The sequence below is a fragment of the Callospermophilus lateralis genome, chromosome 10, assembly GCF_048772815.1.
Source record: "Callospermophilus lateralis isolate mCalLat2 chromosome 10, mCalLat2.hap1, whole genome shotgun sequence".
NCBI classification, from domain to species: domain Eukaryota; kingdom Metazoa; phylum Chordata; class Mammalia; order Rodentia; family Sciuridae; genus Callospermophilus; species Callospermophilus lateralis.
Window position 1 is genome coordinate 44264164 of NC_135314.1, and position 13085 is coordinate 44277248.

The 13085-nt window shown below is 40.3% G+C and overlaps 1 long non-coding RNA gene and 1 other non-coding gene across 10 annotated transcripts in view; one reads left to right on the plus strand and one right to left on the minus strand.

Moving 5' to 3' along the window:
- The window catches only part of LOC143408268 (uncharacterized), a 222394-nt gene that overhangs the window by 31432 nt on the left and 177877 nt on the right, over positions 1 to 13085 (plus strand). The window lies entirely within an intron of this gene.
- Positions 9583 to 9654, minus strand: Trnaa-agc (transfer RNA alanine (anticodon AGC)). The gene has a single exon. It is a non-coding gene; the product is annotated as a tRNA-Ala (tRNA).

The window sequence follows — 13085 nt, forward strand, 5'->3', positions numbered from 1 at the left end:
CTTTATCCCAGGTTTCTTAAAGGGCTTCAAAAGAAATTGTTATTGACTAAACTCTGGGGTTATTTATAATGGGAATCCAGTCTCTCATTCCTCCTGTCCTCCACGGAAGAGTTGGGCTCTTAATCTGAACCTTGGGGAATTGGAGGCCCAGTTTGCTTTATTTAGCTTTTAGGACATTGGATTTTTTTGTGAAGAGCTCAAAGTTTCACTGAAGAGAAAAGTACCCTGTGTCCCAAAGTTCTGATCACTTTAAGTAATTCATCTTCTGCTCCGAATCCTATTCTCATATTTCCCCCAATTGCATGTTCTTCTTTATTCCTTTCCTTGAGTAGTTACATAAAAGGGCAGTTTGGATAAGAAACAACTTTTGAGCACACCCCAGAGGCAATTTACTTAAGTGTAAATTATTTACACGAAATAATTTAAGTATATTTAATCTAACAATTTATCCAGCTTGTGAGGTCTAAGAGAAAGGCTACACAACTATGTGTTCTGTATGGCCCAAATCTGGAACATATATCCTTGCACACAATAAGTGATCAGTCATTTTTGTAAAATAATTCAATTAGTAATCATGCAAGTGTGTCTTGATGAAGGACAGAGCTACCTTTGTCATCCATTCCAGGGGTGTTCTTTAGTTTAGATTTGCTTATACATTCCTATTTGCTCTCCATCCCCTTACACACACACACACACACACACACACACACACACACACACGTTCAAGCTCCTTAGTTAACTTTAAACATTTTGCCTCTGTTCTTTTGTGCTGGATATGAGGTGTCCCCCGCAAACTCCTGTGTTAACGTAGTAATGTTCAGAGGTAAAGTGACTGGATTGTTAGAGCTATGACCTCATTAATCCATCCTAGTTTGAATGGACTGACTGGGTGGTAAAGGTAGAAGGTGAGGCATGGCTGGACAAAGGGGTCACTGGGAACATGCCCTGGTAGGGTGCATCTTTCCTGAGACTCCTTTCTCTCCCCTCCCTCTCCCCTTCTTGACCCTGACATGAAGGGAGCAGCTTTCCTCTGCTGGCCCTGACCCCTATGATGCTCTCATCTTGGGCCCAAAGCAATGGAGTCAGCCCTCTATGGACTGGAACCCCAAACAAACCTTCTGTCCTCGAATTTGTTCTTCTCATGTACTTTAGTAACAGCAGCACAATATCTAAATAAAAACAATTGAGTATCTTTTCTTTCTTTCTTTCTTTTTTTTTTTTTTGGTACTGGGGATTGAACTCAGGGGCATAGACTACTGAGCCACGTCCCCAGCCCTGTTTTGTATTTTATTTAGAGTCAGGGTGTCACTAAGTTGCTTAGCATCTCGCTGTTGCTGAGGCTGGATTTGAACTCGTGATTCTTCTGTCTCAGCCTCCCGGGCTGCTGGGTTTACAGGCCTGTGCCACCGTGCCTGGCTTCAACTGAATATCTTGATTGCAGGGCCTCAAGAACTTTTGAAAGTTTTATTTTGACATAGATGGTACAAGGCAATATCAAATACATCACATATACTTCTAAAAACTGATATTTAAACTTCACAGTCATATGGCTTTAGTGAAGGTACTCAGACACCTTGGGCTTGAGTTTCTGCCTCTATGAAATGGAGATAACAATAGTGCCTATCCCTTAGAAAGTCAAATAAGATACCCGGTAATAGAATACTCATCCCAGTCCCTCATGTGCTCAATAAAAGTTTGTGAAGATGGCAACAGTGATTTTTTTTTCTAGGAATTATAAGCAGGAAATCAACTTTTTTTTTTTTTTTTTTTTTTTTGGTAAGAGGTCAGGTATAAAAATTCAATTTTATTAGTCATGCATTTATTATATATAGACTACACATTCAATCAAAGCATTTCAAACAGCATTCCACAAAATAATGTCAGCTATCATTGATTAACATTTGGATTAAGGAAAACACCACTTGTTTCTTGAATCCTTTATACAATCCTTCATGGATAACGTGGCTTATGCTCAAACCTTATCTGTCCTAATCCTTCATTTTCACAACTCTGTTAAATTTTCACAACTCTGTTAGGGAGGCTTCATCACTTATCTTATCTGAAAGGGAGTGTAGTGACTTGCCTTAGTTCTCACCATATAGAATGTGGTTAAGGTTACAGAAATGTTCAGGATCACTGTGCATCTCCCCCAGTAGAAGAGCCAGGAGTCAATTACTCCTTGGGATTAATTTAAACTACCAGGATCCTTTCCCAAGGTTCGGGGCTATGCTATAAGGGCAATAAGGCAATTACCTGTTCTGATACTAGACTGATCTGGTTTAAATCTTGGCCTTACTGCTTTCTAACTCTGGGACCTGGGGGCAAGTAACACAGTCCTCTGAGCTTAAGATGACCAGTCTTTAAGATAAAACAGTTAACACCTCACTGATTTTTGTAAAGATTAAAAGAGACAGAACTTCCTGTGAGGGCAGGAATATAGAGCATTGGGCATTTGTTGTGTACTGGGCTATATACAAGTCTGGCTTTGGCTTTGATGACCCTGAGGCTAGGGAGACTTGGCTGTCACAGCCAACTGTGACTCAGAAAGGTGGTGTGTGTGTTGGGGGAGGGTGAATGCCTGAAGAGGGAAAAAAACAAGATAAAAAGAAAGGAGGGCTTGTAGAAATAATATGAGTCTGTGGCTGCCTGGACTATTGGACCTGGGGACTAGCCCATGGAGTGTGGAAAAGAATAAAATGAGAATCAGGAGATCTGAGTTCTAGATTTATTGTTGTTTATTATCATTAACACGACATGATGTCATATCTCTCTCCTCTCCAGACCTCAGTTTATCATCTGAAAAGAAGTGATATCAGGGAATCTGATCTCTAGTTTCCTTTCAGTCTTGATAGTGCATTGAAAGTTCCAGGGAACCAAGCTTTGCCTTGGAATTGTGGGTATGTCTATTTTGGTTTATAAATGATAATTAATTTGAAATATTTAGTACTTTATATTTTGTAACTAAACACCTGTTTTTCCTCAGTTATATTCATACCTTAGGAAATAAATATCATTCTTCCCTCGATTTCATCCTACATCCTTTGTTGCACAATAAACTGGATTAAAATGTCATCTAAATCAGGCAAGAGTTGACTCTACCAGTAACTCTTGATCATCTTGTAATTCAATAAGAAAATGTGTTGGATCATAAGATTCCCGATTGTGCTCTTCCTTTAATGGTGAAAATATCTCAGTGATAGGCAGCAGAACTCTCATCAGAGCAGAGAGAAAAAGCAAGAGGAGATAAAAGAGGAGGAGGTAGAAGAAGAGAAGATTCAGGGAAAAAACGGAAGAAGGAACTCATTGTCGTATGGCAAAGCCCCTGAATTAAGTAGTATCCTGTCTTGACTCAGGCAAACGCTTGAAATGACTGTCGAAGGCCATGTGAATTGACCATATTCTAGGTTCTTGCCCTTTCTTTTTCCTATCCCCCTCTCTGTCATATTAGGGTTCAGTGTGTGGTGGTGATGGGTCTTTCCCACTCTTTTACGGGCACTTTGAGAACAAGACCTGGATAACATTCAGGCCTAGTTCTCCCCCTCAGAATCAGAGGTTCAATATCTTGACCATAGTAGGTTCTCAGTTGACATGTGGTTGGATTAGTGAAGAAATCCCCAAGAATATCTTTTAAAATTAGATGTCATAAAACTGGATTTCTCTCTTCTCTGGTTTCATTCTCTTGGTGATGAGAAGACACAGGTGAGACTGTCTGCCAGACAAGACCACTAATCCTTTCAGGAATCAGTCTAAGGACCTGGATAATGGCTTTTAGTTACTTATTGAGCAATTTGCATGGGGTCTTCTATGCTTTGAAAAACACATTTTTATGCCACAAGGTGGTTAAGCAGGAATTGTTTGTGACTCATGTTTTGCAGAACAGAAGATTGTGGTCTGGGGAAGTTAAGTGGCTTGCTTAAGCTCACCAGTGCAGAGTGGTTGAGCACGGATTTGAAATTTACTGAGGCCTTGGGCCCAGTTCCCAGAGTTCTTACTTTGTACATTTCTGACACCTCCTGATGTCTCAGCCAGCTAAACAGGAATGATACCTGCCCAAGCCCAAGCCATCTGATAATGCAACACTCATAAAATTAAGATAATATGTTATGATGGCCTTGCAATCTAAAGAAAAATCTTCACATCAATATAGTCACTGTTTTGGATGACATAGTTACATAACACCTCTGCCTGAGAAATTGTGTAAGTTACTCAGCAGGAGAACTTTGGTCATCTGAGTTGTATACCTTGTTAAATATAGTCCCATAAAGGGGTGACAATCCAGGACTTCTGGGCCCTCAGGTCTTTTGGACACTGTCTAATTGACCACTCTGTTGACCCTTCAGGAATGCTTTGAAATTTACCATGCTTGGTGATGAGTTTAGAGGACCTATTGATTTTTTTTATGGATTGATTTAATATTGGAGGAAAAAAAGTTTTTATCCTAATTGGAATTATCCCATCAGAGAGCATATGCATACCCTGACAAAGGTATAATAATCATATTTAAAAATTTGGTCAGTTAATTTTTTTAACTGAACAAAAACTAGAACTCCATAGAAATCAGCATAAGAGAATAGTAGCTCACTGTGAATATTCTTTCACATAGTATATAAGTGCTTACTTTCTGCCACATAATTTTAAGCACTAGAGATGGAAGAGTTGAATGAAGAAAAAGAGATAGAATCTCAGAGCTTATAGAAGTCATATTTTCGTGGAAGGAAACAAAAGAAGAACATAACATGGGTTGTACATTCTGTGCCTAAGAATGCATTGGGGGTGGGGGCTGGGACTGGGGCTCAGCCATAGAGCACTCACCTAGCACATGTGAGGTTCTGGGTTGGATCCTCAGCACCACATTAAAAATAAATAAATAAAATAAAGGTATTGTGTCTAAAGAGAGAGAGAGAGAGAGAGAGAGAGAGAGACAGAGAGAGAATACATTAGGGGAAGGGAGATAGATAGCCATGGGGACCAAGAGTGGGCTCCTTAGATGTGAAGATGGAGTGCACCTGTGGTCATCTGGGGGAAGAGTGTTCCAGAGAGAGAACATCATTTGAAAAAAGGCTTGTCATGGGAGTATGCTTGGGTGTCCTGAGAGTAGCAAGGAGACGAGGGTGGTTGGAGCTGAGTGTGAAATGAGGCCCAAATGTCAGCAGGAGAACCTGTCAGGGCAGGGAGGGCCTGGATGGGACTGTGGCTGTGAGTCTGGGTGAACTGGGGAGTCATGGGAAGGTGATGAGCAGAGGTGTCACATGATCTACAGATTTTAAAAGAACGACGATGGCTGCTCTGGGGAGAATAGACTTGGAGGGGAAATGAGGTATAATGGGGAGAAGGGAAATGGTTTAATAGGCTCTTCAGAGTTGAAGACTAAAACAACTGTGTTTGACCCATAATACTCTACCTTGTTGGGCCCAAATAAACTGGGCCAAGTTTAGGGATAACATTTTTAAAATGTTTTTTTAGTTATACGTGGACACAATATCTTTATTTTGTTTATTTATTTTTATGTGGTGCTGAGGATGGAAACCAGTGCCTCATGTGTGCGAGGCAAGCACTCTGCCATTGAGCTACAACCCCAGCCCTAGTGATAACTTTTAGATCCCTGAACTGTGAGAGAGTAAGTTCAAGAAAATTTAAACTATTTAAACTTATGTGACCATTTCTACCTCTCTAGGGTAGTACAAATAAATACCACCTTTGACGGCATCTAGGCAATGTTTTCTTTCAACTGTGGAAAATAAAGTAACATTTTATATCACTATCCTTAGTTATTATGTGATTTGTATCATGTAAGAGCTGAATAATTTATCCAATTCCTAAACGTTAAAAGAAGCAAGGGTGGGGGAACCTAAGGACTCTATGCAAATTGCTGGTAGAGTACATTACAATCAAAAAGGTTAACAATCTCTCAGAAACATCAATGTCATCATCTTAACATTACAAAGAGGCATAGGTTGCTAGGCTTGGAAGAGATGCCACTTTGTAGACGGAGAAACCGAGGCCCAGAAGGGAGGCAACTGCTCAAGTTCCAGGAAAATCACTGAGTTCCCACCAGAGCTTGATTCTCAGTTCAGCATTTTGCTTCCTTTGTCAAAAGGTTTTCTCACAAATGAACTTTGTTTCTTATGCACTAGAGAGTTTCAAGTCTAACATGTAGAGTCACTGGCATTAAGAACCCTGTCTTCTCCATCCAGTTAGCACCAAATAAGAATGGACCCCATCCATGCCAACCTGGGCTCCCCATCTTGCTCACTGTCCCCCCGCTCCAGCCTCTCACAGCCCATTGGTACAGTGATTCTGCACTGACTGCTCTTCCAATGGGACTCTGCTGGGGCTTGTATCCCCTTGCTCCCTAAAGAGGGAGAAGATAAGTAGACAGCTCTGATGGCTCAGGAGAACCCCCAGACCTTAAAGCCTTTGTTCCTTCATAAAAAGGATTTGTGTTCTCAGGTCTTGGAATTTCAAAAGGTGGCTTTGTTCCTGTTACTTTATATTTTCTCATGCATTTAGTTTCTGAGGCAGGAGCACAGTAGGAATTTGAATGTCAAAAGATGCATAGGACTCATTCATATTTATAACCTGACTCTTAAGAAGAAAGTGTGAAAACAAGGTTCGATCGACTCCTTGGGAAAGGCACTGGAGAGCTAGACCCAGCTCTAGAATCCAGTGGCCTTGTCACCATCACCAAGGCCATTTTTCTTCAAGCCCTCACTTCTCACCTGGGAAGTGAAGGGATGAGGAGGCTGGGGCTCTCTTGCCAGGATTGATGGGGAGTTCAAGGATTCATTCACAACCTTCCCACATGTGAAGGCGCCTTTATTCAGGCCTATCCTGCCCCACGTCCCAGCATCCTCCTCCACAGTCTTAAATTCTGTGATTCTAACTGTGCAGTTAGACAGGAGGGATGGCTTCTAATGTTCCATAGCACAGTAGAGTAACCATGACTGACAACATTTGTATATTTCAAAATAGGTAGAAGAGAGGATTTTAAAAATATTCCCAACCCAAATAAATGACAAACGTTGGAGGTGATGGATATGCCAAATACCCTGGTAAGATCATTAAACATTGTGTACATGCATGGGAATGTCACATTGCGCTCCATATATATGTACGATTACTGTCAAATAAAAATGTTAAAAAGTCTTCTATTCTTATTTAAGCAAATATATACTTACTGAGAGCGTCTGCCATGCTCACTGTCTGCTCTGGTGGGCACTGGGCACTGTGAAGCAAGCAAGAAAGAAACAGAAGACATTATTTCTTAATTCAAGGAAAACTAGTTGGAAGAGAGACCTGTTTGCATTAGTGCAGAGATTGCATAATAGATATATTTTTGAAGAAATGCTGTTTTGGTGTCCATACGCTTTTAGGAATTCCAAATAAACCCACAAAACACTGCTTAGGGAAGTGCTGCGAGGAATGCTTTAATTAATCCACCGAAATGCTTTGAAATGGCAAATCAAGGGCCTCTTTGTAAATGGGGGGATCAGTGACTTGGGAAACAATTGATTCTCTTAAATGTTTGAAACATTTTTGTCATAGTTTCACAATATTAATTTGTCCTATTATAGAAGAGGGAAAACAGCCTAGAGACTTTCCAAAGGATCACATTTTCAGAATGATTGGAATCTAAAATCTGAACGAAAAGCAGAATTCCCTCTGCCTGAAATGCTTTGTTACTCATTTCATGTCAAAATTTTAGCCATCTTTGAAGGTTGAGCTCAAATATGACCTCATTTATAATAATGATTCCCTCCTGTAAGTCTGTGTGGCTGACCATCTGTCTGCCTTAGCACCCTCGGCACCTCTTTCCTTGCATTATAAAAGTTTGCATACTTGCCATCTTTTGCCCTGGTCTGGGCTCCCTGAGGTCAAGATCATGTCGAATTCACTTGCATCCTATGCCCTTTAAGTATCAGAGTTCTACACCATGTTAAGTCAGTTAGGATACAATTTCAGTTTTTCTAATGGAGACCCCAAATTATAATGCCTGAAACAAGTTAGAGATTTTTTTCTTGCTTACATTAAACAAAACAAACAAACAAACAAAAAAAAAAACTACAGCGAGACTAGGGTTAGTAGAGTAGCTCTAAAGTGCTGGACTCCTCCGTCTCAACTAATGCCAGTCTCCTTCACTAGACGGTTAGAGCAGCACCTGTGTTGTCTTACTCACCATTATCTGTCACATCTGTCACACTACCAGACGGAGGATGGATGCTGTGAGCTATCAAGTGAGAAAGTCCTTGTAAACTGCTCCCGGTATTTATTATATAAAAATAAGATGTGGATATAAAACAGAACAGAAAGCAGGTGAAGGAAGTGGCAGTGAATCCTACCAGTCATCAAGGGGGAACTGAATTTGATTCTAAGCTTCTTGGAAACCAAGCAGAAAAAGAGAACAGTTTGGGTTACTGAAATTATTTTTTTCTAAAAAAGACAAAACTTGTGAAGTCCTCTGCAGAAGACAACTTCTTTTCTTGGGGTTTTATTTAAATGAAAATATTGTTCGCTCCCAGGTTAGTGTTTAAGAATAATCAGATCTCTCCTAACTTGAGAGAGGGAAAAAGAAAGGAAAAATGCAACCTCTTCCTGTCTCTGGCAAGTGGCCTACCTACCTTCATAGACTGCCTGCCCCTCCCTCCACCTTCTCCCCCTCCCATGCAGGCTTTGGTTCTCTGCTTCTCACTTTGACTCTCACTTTTCTACTAGAGCTACTGTCGTGAAAGTCTATATCAATGTGTCCTGCATCTACCTCTGCTTTAGTCTTCATTGTGCTAGACATTTCTTTACCAGCTGATACACTTGACTTTGATTAGTTCATACCCCTTGATTCTGTTGTACTCACGTCTAATGGTTTTCTTCCTATGTTCCTAGATGCTCTTCCTCGTTCTCTTTAAAGGCTGCTTGAGCTCTAATCTTCTATCAATGTTGGCATTCCTCTGTTTTTAATTTTCTTCTTTGACCCTTTCTTTCTTTTAATTCTCTGGTAATGTCTCTCTCTCTCTCTCTCTAGGAAATGTTATCTATTCCTATGGCTCTCATTTATTCTCTGGATTCTGATAATGCCCAGTTTTAGATCTTTAGACTAGATTATTTATCTGAATTTTAAATCCATATATTTAAGCTCCTCCTAAATATACTACACAGCACCCTGAATTCTACATGCCTCAAGTATTTTCCCCTCTCCTAACCCTTTTATTCCCGTAATCCTCATGTCCTTGAAGGACTCTAGCTTCTACCCAAAAGGCTGGAACCTTGAAATTTTTAAATGCTCCTTTGCTCTGAAACCTATCCCCTAAGGCTTTATCACTGAGTCCTATTAACTCTACTTTCTAAATACCTCTAAAATCAGTCTGCTACTCCCTATTCTCAAATTTCACTACCTGAGTGTGGGCCCTTAGATTTCTACCACAGCTCTTAGCTGGGCCCCCTGCCCCAGGCTGGCCTTTCTTCAAGTTGATTTTTCCACAACGCAACCCAAGTGGTTGGTCAGTTGGTCTACCTGTCTATCTATTCATCTTTCTCCCTCTCTCTCTTTTTCTTTCTTTCTTTCTTTCTCCCTTCTCTTTCCTTCTCTTTTGGTGGTACTGGGAATTGAACCCAGGGTCTTGTGCATGCTAGGCAAATACTCTATCACTGAGCTACATCCCCAACCCTTTTAATTTTGAGACATGGTCTCATTGAGTTGCCCAGGTTAGCCTTCAACTTGCGATCCTCCTGCCTCAGCCTCCTCAGGAGCTGAGATAACAGCTGGAGCCTCTGTGAGGGCCCAAGTGGTATTTATAAAGCAATATTCTGAAATTGTATTGTCCTGCTTAAAAGTTAACAGTGGCTCTCCATGACATTCAGAATAAAGTTCTGACTCCATAAGGAGACTTAGCGACCCTGTCTGACCTTGCTCCTACTTATCTTCCAGCCTTATCTCATTCTTCCTCCCAAACCCTGCTCTAAAACACTATTCACCCTCCCATGAGCTGCTTCTGCTCTTATTGGCATCTGGCTCTCTCCTGCCTCAGTGTCATTGTAAGTGCTCTCCCTATCCATCCACACTTCGCCTGGATTACTCGAATGACCTTTTCACTCTCACTTGAGAAATACTACAAATATGTAATTCAACAAATATATACTGAACACCCCTCCTCAATCACAGGCATCTGAGGCACAACAGTAAGCAAAAAATACATGGTCTGCCCCCATGGTCCTTGTCAAATGGGACTTCCTTGCCCTTCTAAGAATGTGTTGTCTTCTCATGGAACTCCATCTGTATCTCACACGGCACTGTCTCCAGTTTTTTCAGTGAGTTTTAAATCAGGGTCTAAATGGAGGTCAACAGACTTTTCCCATAAAGAGACAGATGACAGATGGTAAATATTTTGGCTTTTCAAGACATACAGTCTCTGTCAGAATTACTCAGCTCTGTGGTTGTAGAGAGAAAGCAAACATAGATGATATGTCAATGAATTGGCATGGCCGTGTGCCGATAAAATTTTATTTACAATAACACCTGGTGCATCAGGTTTGGCCTATTGGTCACAGTTTGCTGACCCTGAACCTAGGCATCTACACTAGGATATTCTTTTGTATTGACAGTACTGACATTGCATTTGATCTTGAAGCTTATCAATAAGGATTCGTTGGATAAATAAGTGAAAGGTAAAGGAACAAAATAGTCTATTCTTCTCCCTCTGTGGTCATGACTCCTTTGTCAATATGTGCTACACATTCATTCTGTACAGCCAGTGAAGACTGCTCCTCCTACCTGGGAAGATTGTGGTTTTCAGTTAAACATCTGTATAAGCAAATACTGTATCACAAATCTGGGTTTCTTTGGTGGTAGAGTTTTAAATCCTTTGTCATTGCCCCCAATCATTCCTTACAACACAGTGTTTGCTCTCTTCCTAATTATGATCACTAAGATTTTTATTATCTGGATATGATTCATGTGCTCATTACAGACTTCAGTTATTTCATTTGTGTGTGTATAGATGTACAGGCATACCACAGAGATATTGCAGGTTTGGTTCCAGACCACCACGATAAAATCAATATTGGAATAAAGCAAGTCACATGAATTTTTTTGGTTTCCCAGGACATATGAAAATTATGTTTACGTTGTACTATAATCTATTAAGTGTACAATAGCACATCATCATTATTTCACGTCTAAAAATACATATACCTTAGTTAAAAATACTTTACTAGTAAAAAATGCTAATGATCATCTGCACCCTTGTAAATCATAACTATTTTGCTGGTGGAGGGTCTTGCCTTGATAGTGATGACTGCTCATCAATCACTGTGGCAATTTCTGAAAATGAGATAAAATCAAGTGATTCTTCCTTTCATAAAAGATTTCCCTACAGCGTGCGATGTTGTTCATAGCACGTTTCAACAATGTTCACAGCATCTTTGCCCTTTTTTCTGCTCATCCAAATGAAGCAATTCCATGCCTGGTAAAAGTGTTTTTATTATTATTATGAGATCACGGCATTTCAATCACACCTTCAGGCTCCACTTCTAATTTGCATTCTCCTGCCATTTCCACCACACCTGCAGTTACTTTGTGAAGTCTCAAACTACTCAAATCCATCCACACAGATAGGAATGGACTTCTTCCAAACTCCAGCTAATGTTTATTTATTTATTTATACCACCTCCTATGCATCAAAAATGTTCTTAGTGGAATCAAGAATGGTGAATCCTTTCTAGAACATTTTCCATTAATTTACCCAGCTGCATCAGAGGTGCCTATAGCTTTTGTAGCTATATAGTCTTATGAAATGTATATCTTAAATCATAAGACTTGAAAGTCAAAATTACTCCTTGGGCTACAGAATGGATGTTGTGTTAGCAGGCATGAAAACAACGTTAATCTCCCTGTACATCACCAACAGAGCTCTTGGGTAACTGGGTGAATTGTCAGTGAGTAGTAATATTTTGAAAGGAATCCTTTTTATTTTTCCTTCTGAGCAATACTTCTCAACATCAGGTTTCAAGTCATTATAAACCATGCTGTAAACAAATGTCCTTACTTGTCTTTATTGTTCTATTTATAGAGCATAGGCAGAGTAGCTTTACTCTAATTCTTGAGGGTTCTAGGATTTTCAAAATGGTGACTGAGCATTGGCTTTAACATTATATCCCCAGCTGCACTAGCCCCTAACAGGGGGGTAAGCCTATCCTTTGAAGCTTCAAAGCCAGGCACTGCCTTCTCTTCTCTAGTTATGGAAGTCCAGCGTAAGGCTGGACTTTAGCAATCCTCTCCCTCAATTCTCTCAGCTCAGCTTCTAAGTCAGCACTTGCTGCTTGCCCCTCACCTTCACGCTGTGGAGACAGTTTGTTTCCTTAAACCTCATGAACCAACCTCTGCTAGCTTCATACATTTCTTCTGCAGCTTCTCGCCTCTCTCAGCCTTCATAGAATTGAGGAGAGTGGGGGCCTTGCTCTGGATTAGGCTTTGGCTTAATGGAATGTGGTGGCTGTTGATTTTCCATCCAAACCACTAAAACTTTCTTCAAATCAGCAGTGAGTCTGTTTCCCTCTATTATCATTCATATGTTTCCTGGGGTGGCACTTTTTATTTCCTTCAAAAACTTTCCTTTTCCTTTACAACTTGTCTAACTGGCATAAGCAGCCCAGCTTTGGGTCCATCTTGGCTTTGACAGGTCTTCCTTCTAAGCGTAATCATTTGTGACTTTTTAAATTTAAGGTGAGACCTATGCAACTCTTTCCTTTCACTTCAACATTTATGGGCCATTTTAAGGCTATTCATTGGCCTAATATAAATATTGTTGAGTTTTAGGAAAGGGGGCGGCTCAAGAAGCTGGGGGAGGGAGGTACAGCCAGTTGGTGGCAGTTGGGACACACACATTTATCAATTAAGTTTGCACTTTTATGGGTGCAGTTTATGGCACTGCAAATATTTACAATAGCAACATCAAAGACTGCTGGTCACAGGTCACCATAACATATATGACAATTATGAACAAGTTTGATATACTGAGAGAATCACCAGAAGGTGACAGAGACACAAAGTGAGAACGTACTCTTGGACACATGGTGCTGATAGATATGTTCAGTAC